General features: G+C 39.2%; 1 non-coding gene across 1 annotated transcript; it reads left to right on the top strand.

Annotated features, from left to right (window-relative positions):
• The first annotated feature begins 7811 nt into the window (after window positions 1-7811).
• Window positions 7812-7917, top strand: LOC145128018 (small nucleolar RNA R71). The gene has a single exon (XR_013716621.1). It is a non-coding gene; the product is annotated as a small nucleolar RNA R71 (small nucleolar RNA).
• Window positions 7918-8151: the final 234 nt, after the last annotated feature.

Here is an 8151-nt window from a genome sequence, read left to right on the forward strand (position 1 = left end):
TATGGTCATATAAATGTTGCTTGTGCATCAAGATCGAGACTTTACGTGATTATAGTGGTTGGGAAGGCCAGATCTATGGATTAGAGGAACAGATCTGACCTCAGGAGGTCATTTGAGTTGGTGCATGACATGAACTCGTCGAGTCCAAGGGCAGACTCGGCGAGTAGGGTTAGGGTTTCCCGTGAATCACTCAGTGAGTGACTTGCCGAGTTGGGGGAATGACTCAGTGAGTCAGAGGGGGAATAGAGGACTCGAGTTCATGACTGAACTCGCCGAGTCACATTTGTGCACTCGGCGAGTCGGGTCAAAAGTTTGACCGTTGACTTTTATTGACTTTTAGGGTTTGGTCAACTTTAGGGTCTTTGAGCCATGAGAGGGGTAAAATGGTCTTTTACCCTTCTGAGAGTACTAAGAGGAGGAATAGTATAGCCTTGAGAGATGTATTGATTCAGAGTGTTTATTTCATATGATTAGGCGGAGGCTAGACCCAACTTTACAGAGTTCGAGCTTTACCGAGTTATCCGAGGTGAGTCTTCTCACTATACTTTACCTAGAGTGGTAATTAGAGCTATGAGACAGAGTATTGTGTATGTTTTTGCATGATATGATTTCTATGTGTTATATGCTATGTATGTTACAGAGTTTTCAGAGTTAGGACCAGAAGGTCCACAGAGTTAGGGTCAGAGGACCCATAGAGTTAGGGCCAGAGGGCCCACAGAGTTATGGGACTGGGGGGTCCCACAGAGACACTTGACCAGAGTGTCAAACAGAGTTATAGCCTCGAGTGGCTAATATGTGTTATGTGTGGTAATTTGGGGAACTCACTAAGCATTTATGCTTACAGTGTTGTGTTATGTGTCTCAGGTACCAGCGAGGATCGCGGGAAGGCGCCGGCTTGATCAGTACACACGCGGGGAGATTTTATTATGATCTTGGGATATGATGTTATGTGATACAATGGTGTTTTTATAACGATTATGAATGAAAACGTGTTTTATAAAATGTGAACAATTGTTTTGAAAATTTGGGTGTTACAGTAAAAGCCTCTGGAGTTTCAAGTCGGAGACCGGGTGCTATTGAAGGACTCTCCCTAGAAAAGGAAGATCCGAGTTGGAAAGCGGGGCAAGCTAAACCCGCGATACATCGGGCCGTTCGAGGTTCTTTCCCGAATCGGTCCCGTGGCCTACAGACTACTACTACCCTCAGAACTTAACAACGTACACCCAGCATTCCACGTGTCAAAAATTGAAAAAGGTGCTTATCAGATAAAGCCCTCATCATTTCCTTGGATGAGATCGAGATAAACGAGAATCTCCGGTTCGTCGAAGAGCCGGTGGAGATAATGGACCGGGAAGTGAAGCGTACAAAACAAAGTCGCATTCCGAATGTGAAGGTTCGATGGAATGCTAAGCGTGAACCGGAATTCACATGGGAACGCGAGGACCAGAAATCATTTATTGGGCCTAATGGGCCAATAAACTCACAACTTGGGTATTTGGGCTCTAATTGGACCCACTTTCATGAAACTATAACCTTTTGGTCTATGTTGGGCCTAAAATATCTCACTTCGCTTTTATGGGCCTCAGTGGGCCATAAGAGTTTTTCTTGAACCTAAGTGGGTCGAAAACCCATTTTGTTCACACTTTTGGGTCGTAAACCCCTAAGAGAGCCCAATGGGCCAAGAATTTCCACAATTGGGCCTTGCAATTTCAAGAGTATTCAAATTATAGCCCAACATATCTCTTATTCCCTCTTCTCACCCGATTTTCGGTTTTTGTAAAAAAAATAAAAAAGGAGAAATGAGGGAAAAATTCTAAGGGAGACAACTCACCATTGCATGGTGAATATCTATGCATAATACCTCACATGTAACAATGAAGTCCCATACATCTAGGCAAGTCTTATCACTCTCTCTCCCTTCCGTTTCTTATCCTCGGCCTAGGAGCAAACCCACAACCACCCTTACTTCAACTTGAAATACATTCCTCTCTTAACTCTCTAAGAAATTTTAAGAAAAATCCTTCCTTTCTCTCTTTAAAATTTCATGTGTACTTGTGTGTGTGCTCAAGAATACATCATCAAGGTTCATCATTTTGGTAAGATACTTTATATTCTAGTGTTTAACTTCATCATATGACAAATCCTTCATTCATTAACACCTCATTTCGTGATCCATGCTCTTAGATCCATCTTAGGTTCGAAAACTCCACTCAAGAAGCTTACTAGGGCCAAGATCTCTCTCATTCTTCATCAAAAACTGAAATCATCAAACCAATGTGAGTTTATACCACCTATTTTCGGTGTTTACTATGTTTTGGGGGAGAATACAAGTTGTTTTGTGTAGATCTATGTGTATATGCATGATTATGTTTGTTTTTCAAGATATATGTTGTGATTATGTGTTATAAACTTAATAAACTCAAAAATATGCTAAAACATGATGATATTTGTAGAGCATCACACTCGATACGACTTATTATGCAAAGAAAAGGTTTAAAACATTTCAAGATTGTTTAAAACTAAGAAAATCACATAAGAGGGCCAAAAATGACAAAATAATCAAAAGGTGATGTTATTATACATAACTCGCGGTTTTGATAAGATTTATTTGAATAAATATGGACCTTTATGGTATTTATGATTTTAGAAGGGCTAAAAGTGAAAACTTTCACAAATGGGCCTCATATTGGACTTCCACAGTTTTTGGGCTAAAATTGTAAATTTTAGGACTTTTGTGGGCTTAAGGTTCAATTTAAACAAAGTTGAGCTGAAAATGTTATTTTTCGGTTATAAGGGCTGAAAATGATAATTTTATCAAACTTGGGCCAAAAAGGAATAATTTCTATACTTTTGGGCCGAAAATGATCCTTTTGACAAAAGTAGGGTTAAAAATGTTATTTTAATCAAATCAAGCCCTTAAATGTAAGCTTTTGGTTTTAAAGGACCTAAAGTGTCATTTTACCAAAAATATGCTTAAATTGTAAATTTTCGGTTTTAAGGACCAAAAACGACTTTTTACAAAAGTGGGAATTTTATGAACAATTACGCTTAATCAACCAACGTAACAACAAACAGATTTATTACATCAATTACACATCTAATTGGGCCTGGAATATACATTACATGTTTATTGGGCCTTAGTGGTCCATTTACATGCTTGTTGGGTCTGGAATAAAATTTACATGTTTAGTGGGCATTAGTTGTCCTTTTACATGTTTATTGGGCCTTGAATATACCTTACATGTTTATTAAACCTTCGTGGTACATCTACATGCTTGTTGACTTCAATCATTCACGTATATACTCGTTTGGCTTTGTAAACTTAAAACTTACACGGAAACAATATACATTGTGCAATTCAATATTCACATAAATTCAGTTAAGGATCTTGTGCGACATGTCGTTTGGCACCTATCGAGTGTACAACCGTAGCCCGTAGTTATAACCAGAGTCTCCTGGAGGGAGAGCGGGAGTTTGTGTATAGATCTATACGAGGGTGACATCCCACACCTGAGCTGTTCGCTACAGTTAGACTAGACCAGTCTAGGGTGACAAACCTTACCTAACAAATTGGCGTCTGAAAAACGCAATGACGGGCGGATTAGTCATTATCAAGTATGGTTATAACGACTCACTTAGAGGAATTAACTCCATTATAAAATTTACGGAATACAATTTATGTTGATAACACGGTAACATATACGCATTGGTACTCAATCTTAGGGTGTTAAGATCACAAAGTTTTATAACCATACAATATCGGATTGTCTGGGATCATTCACTTCACTCACTTTCAAACATTTACACACATGCATTAATACAAGATCGGACACAAACATTTCAAATCGTTTTTCAGAAACTATCGGGTTTTCTGGTGTATACAAAGTAATGCAAAACATTTTACTCAAACATGCTTATGAACTCACCAACATTATATGTGCTGACGTTTTCAAATTAACTTGTATTCTCAAGAAATCGTTGAGCAGGTTGGTCAGCAAGAATACCTGGAAACTTTGTTGTGTTTTGTTATCACCATACTATGAATATTTTGGCATGTAATTTGAATTACAATACTTGATGTAAACAATGACATTTGTAATATTGTATGTGTGACGATGATGATGTTTTGTTTCATTTATATTCACTATGATGATATTACAAGATGAAGTCACCCAACCGCCAGACGTTTCCGCCGTCTGGTTCGGGGGTGTGACATAAAATCACCCATCGAATCAATCTTGGCTTCGCATCCTACTTATTAAACAATACATAAGAGTGGAATGGTCAGTAAAAAAATTGTTTTAGACAAAATCAAATAGGGACAGAACTTTTCAAAAGCATAAACTACGGCCAACAACTCTTTTTCTGTAGTCGTATAATTTACTTGGGCCTGGTTAAGGGTTTTGCTTGCATAATAAATGGGATGAAAGTGCTTATCAACCCTTTGTCCCAAAACTGCTCCGAAAGCGTAATCGCTAGCATCACACATAAGCTCGAAAGGTAAACTCCAATTTGGGGCTACCATGATTGGGGCGTGAGTCAATTTATCTTTTAAACTTTCAAAGGCTTCCAAACATTCTTTAGAAAAATTAAAATTTGTATCTTTTAAAAGCAATTGGGTTAATTGTCTTGCCATTTTTGAAAACTCATTTATGAAACGACGGTAAAATCCTGCATGACCCAAAAAACTCTGCACCTCGATCCCCGCTTTGGAAACCTTGTGACCTAGGACTATTACTTCCTTCACCATAAAATGGAACTTTTCCCAATTTAAAAATAACTTTGTCTTCTCACACCTAGAAAGCATCAAGTCAAGGTTATCCAAACAATCATTAAAAGATGAACCAAAAACAGAAAAATCGTCCATGAAAACTTCCATGAACTTTTCCACCATGTAGTGAAAGAATGCGGTCATGCATCTTTGAAATGTGGTCAGCACGTTGCATAGTCCAAATAACATCCGACGATAGGCAAAGGTCCCGCTTTGACATGTAAATGTCGTCTTCTCTTGGTTTCGTGGGTCAATGGGAATCTGGAAATACACTGAAAACCCATCTAAAAAATAGTAATAAAGATGACCAGATAAACATTTGAGAATTTGATCGATAAAAGATAAGGGAAAATTGTCCTTGCAAGTGGCATCATTTAACTTGCGATAATCGATGCACACTCGCCAACGGGTTACAATCTGTGTCAGAATAAGCTCGTCCTTTTCGTTCGCAACCACCGTCATGCCACCCTTTTTTGGTATCACATGGATTGGGCTAACCCATGGGCTATCAGAAATGGAATATATAATCCCGGTGTCCAGCAATTTCACCACTTCTTTCCTAACCACTTCTTGCATTTTTGGATTTAATCGTCTATGTGTTTGTACCACTGCTTTGGCCTCTTCTTTTAGGTTCATTTTGTGTGAGCAATATGAAGGGATAATCCCTTTTATATCAGAAATCTTCCAATCGATGGCGTTTTTGCGTTTTCTCAATACCTTCACCAATCTTTTATTCTCTTCGGGATCAAGATTAGATGATATAATAATAGGCTTTTGCTCATTTCCTCCAAAAAGGCGTATTGCAGATGTTCGGGCAATGTCTTCAGCTCGAATTTCGTGTTCTGAGTAGTCACCACGGCATGGTCTTCTACCTGCCATGTCCTGGTGTTTTCAAATGGCTCGTATGATGGTTATTTTTCACTTGATCACGATGGGGTAGAGTCACCACGTTGTGGTTGGCCTTCAGATTGCATTTTAAGGTCTTTAGTTTCACTTTCCTCCATAAGCCTATCTAGCTCTTCTAAGTCATGTTCAGCATCAAAATCATTCTCTTGAAGAACCATGTACCCCTCTGAATTATTGTCCTTCCACCCATTCAATTCTTTTTCCAACACCTCATCGAAGATATCCACCGTGAAAGCCATGTCATCGGCTATCTTTGAATGTTTCATAGCTCGATCTACTCCAAAAGTGATAGCATCTTCTCCAACTTGAAGGGTGATTTTTGACTCTCATATGTCCACCAAGGCCCGTGCGGTGCTTAGGAAAGGCCTTCCAAGAATGATTGGAACATGGTTGTCTTCTTCCATATCTAGAACAACAAAATTTGCGGGAAAAACAAATTTGTCAATTTTATGAAGAGTGGGTATTCGAAGCTTCGGGTATTCATTTGCGGATTTGAAGACTAGTATCACTTCGAGGGGGAGTTTGGTCGTGATCGCACGAGCTCGTTGGATATTAAAGTTGGGACATCCAATCCAAACTTTGAGGGGGAGAATGTTAGGGTGCAAAATCACGCTTGGATGTGGAGTGTTAGTGCTTACCCTCTTGTATGTGTAAATGGGTTGAGTCTTTCCTATAAATAGGAAGTGAGTGACTCCCATTATGTAAGATCTTGTAATGAACACTTTGAGAGCATTACCCTCTTGTATGTGTAAATGGGTAAGCACTAACACTCCACATCCAAGCGTGACTTTGCACCCTAACATTTTAACCAATAAGTCCTCACATATATCTCTTGGAAAGGTCACCATCTTGTTAGCAAGGTGAATTGACATGCGAATTGGCCTTGGCTCTCGAAGAACTAGTTTCTTGAAAAACGAATAAGGCATGAGAGTGACACTAGTTCCCCACTCAGCAAGAGAATAGCTTGTGGCCAAATTTCCAAATTGGCATAGGAGTGTCAAGCTTTCTGGATCCCCCATCTTCTTAGGTAACTTGTTCAGCATAGCGGCTGAGCAATTCTCGTTTAAGATCACCTTTTCTACCTCTTCCATCTTCTTTCTATTAGTGAGAAGATCCTTCAAAAATTTAACGTATTTTGGCATTTGGGCCACTGCTTCGATGAATGGAATATTGATCTGAAGGGCCTATATATGCTACAACTGATACGGCTTGACCAGAGGATTTTTCTTGGCTTCGACAGATGACCACGTCGTGGTTGGATCTCACCACGTCGTGGTTGGATCTCACCACGTCGTGGTTAAGGTTCTAAGTCCTTCTCTTGATTTTTAATTTTGGGTTTCTGTACAACATCTAAAGCATCGTTAGAAACATGAGTCAAAGGAGTATTAATTTTACCTCTCCTTGTTGTGATGCCCTGGACATGCGAATTCGAATTTTGTTCTGTGTCTCTTGGAAGTGTGCCCGGTAATCATTCATTGAATTGCTTCGAGAGCTGACCGATTTTTTTCTCAATATTTCTGATGGAGAATTGTTGATTTTGAATGACAGCATCAGTCTGTTCGTGTCTTTTCTCTGATGCAGCTGCGAATCGGGCAAGCATGGCTTCAAAGTCCTTCTTCTTTTCGGGAATCGGCTGCTCCTTTTGGTAAAACCCGCGAACTTTTTGCCTATAATTTTCCTCTTTTTCCTTTTGATACTCATCATAGGGCATCCATTCCTTCTTGGGTTTCTTCTAATTTTCATCGTATCTATCTCTAGTAGAAGAGCAAGCTTGACCTTTCAATTCTCTTCCTCGGCAAGGTCACAATCCTTTGTTAAATGAGGACCGCTACAATTGTCACATCCAACCCGAATTATGTGGATGGATTGATCCATCTTAGTCATTCTATTGTCCATTGATTCTAATTTTTCCAAAACCACCGCCATATTTTCATTGCCTCTATCAAAATTTCAACTTCCTCTTGTAACATCTTCTCGTGGGGTATGATATTTGCACGAATGTTTTGTGAATTCTTCAATCAACTCCTTAATAATAGTCATTTCTTTGTTTTTCATTGGTCCTTGAGAGTCAAGGAGTTGTCTTGTTGTAACGTTCACCCCATCGTAGAAGATAGCTAATTCTTGTTGCACATTTAGATCATGTTGGGGCAATTCCTAAGCATGCCTTTATACCTCTCCCATGCTTCAAACAAGGAATCACCATCATTTAGTTGGAAATTTGATATCTCCTTCTTTAGATTGGATATTTTTTTATGGTGGACTAAACAGCTCAATGAAAGCTTCACGTAAATTCGTCTAAGTAGTAATTGCTCTAGGTGCAAGGGATTTTAGCCAAATTTTTGCATCTCCTGTGAAGGTTACTAGGAGCATTCTGAGCAAAACTGCTTCTCGCGAGATATTTGGAACATTGAAGTAATTTGCAATGTCCTTGACCTCATCGATGTGATTAAACGCGTCTCCATGATCCTTTCCGG

The sequence above is a fragment of the Lactuca virosa genome, chromosome 7 (genome assembly GCF_052849685.1).
Source record: "Lactuca virosa cultivar CGN04683 chromosome 7, Lactuca_virosa_CGN04683_v6, whole genome shotgun sequence".
NCBI classification, from domain to species: domain Eukaryota; kingdom Viridiplantae; phylum Streptophyta; class Magnoliopsida; order Asterales; family Asteraceae; genus Lactuca; species Lactuca virosa.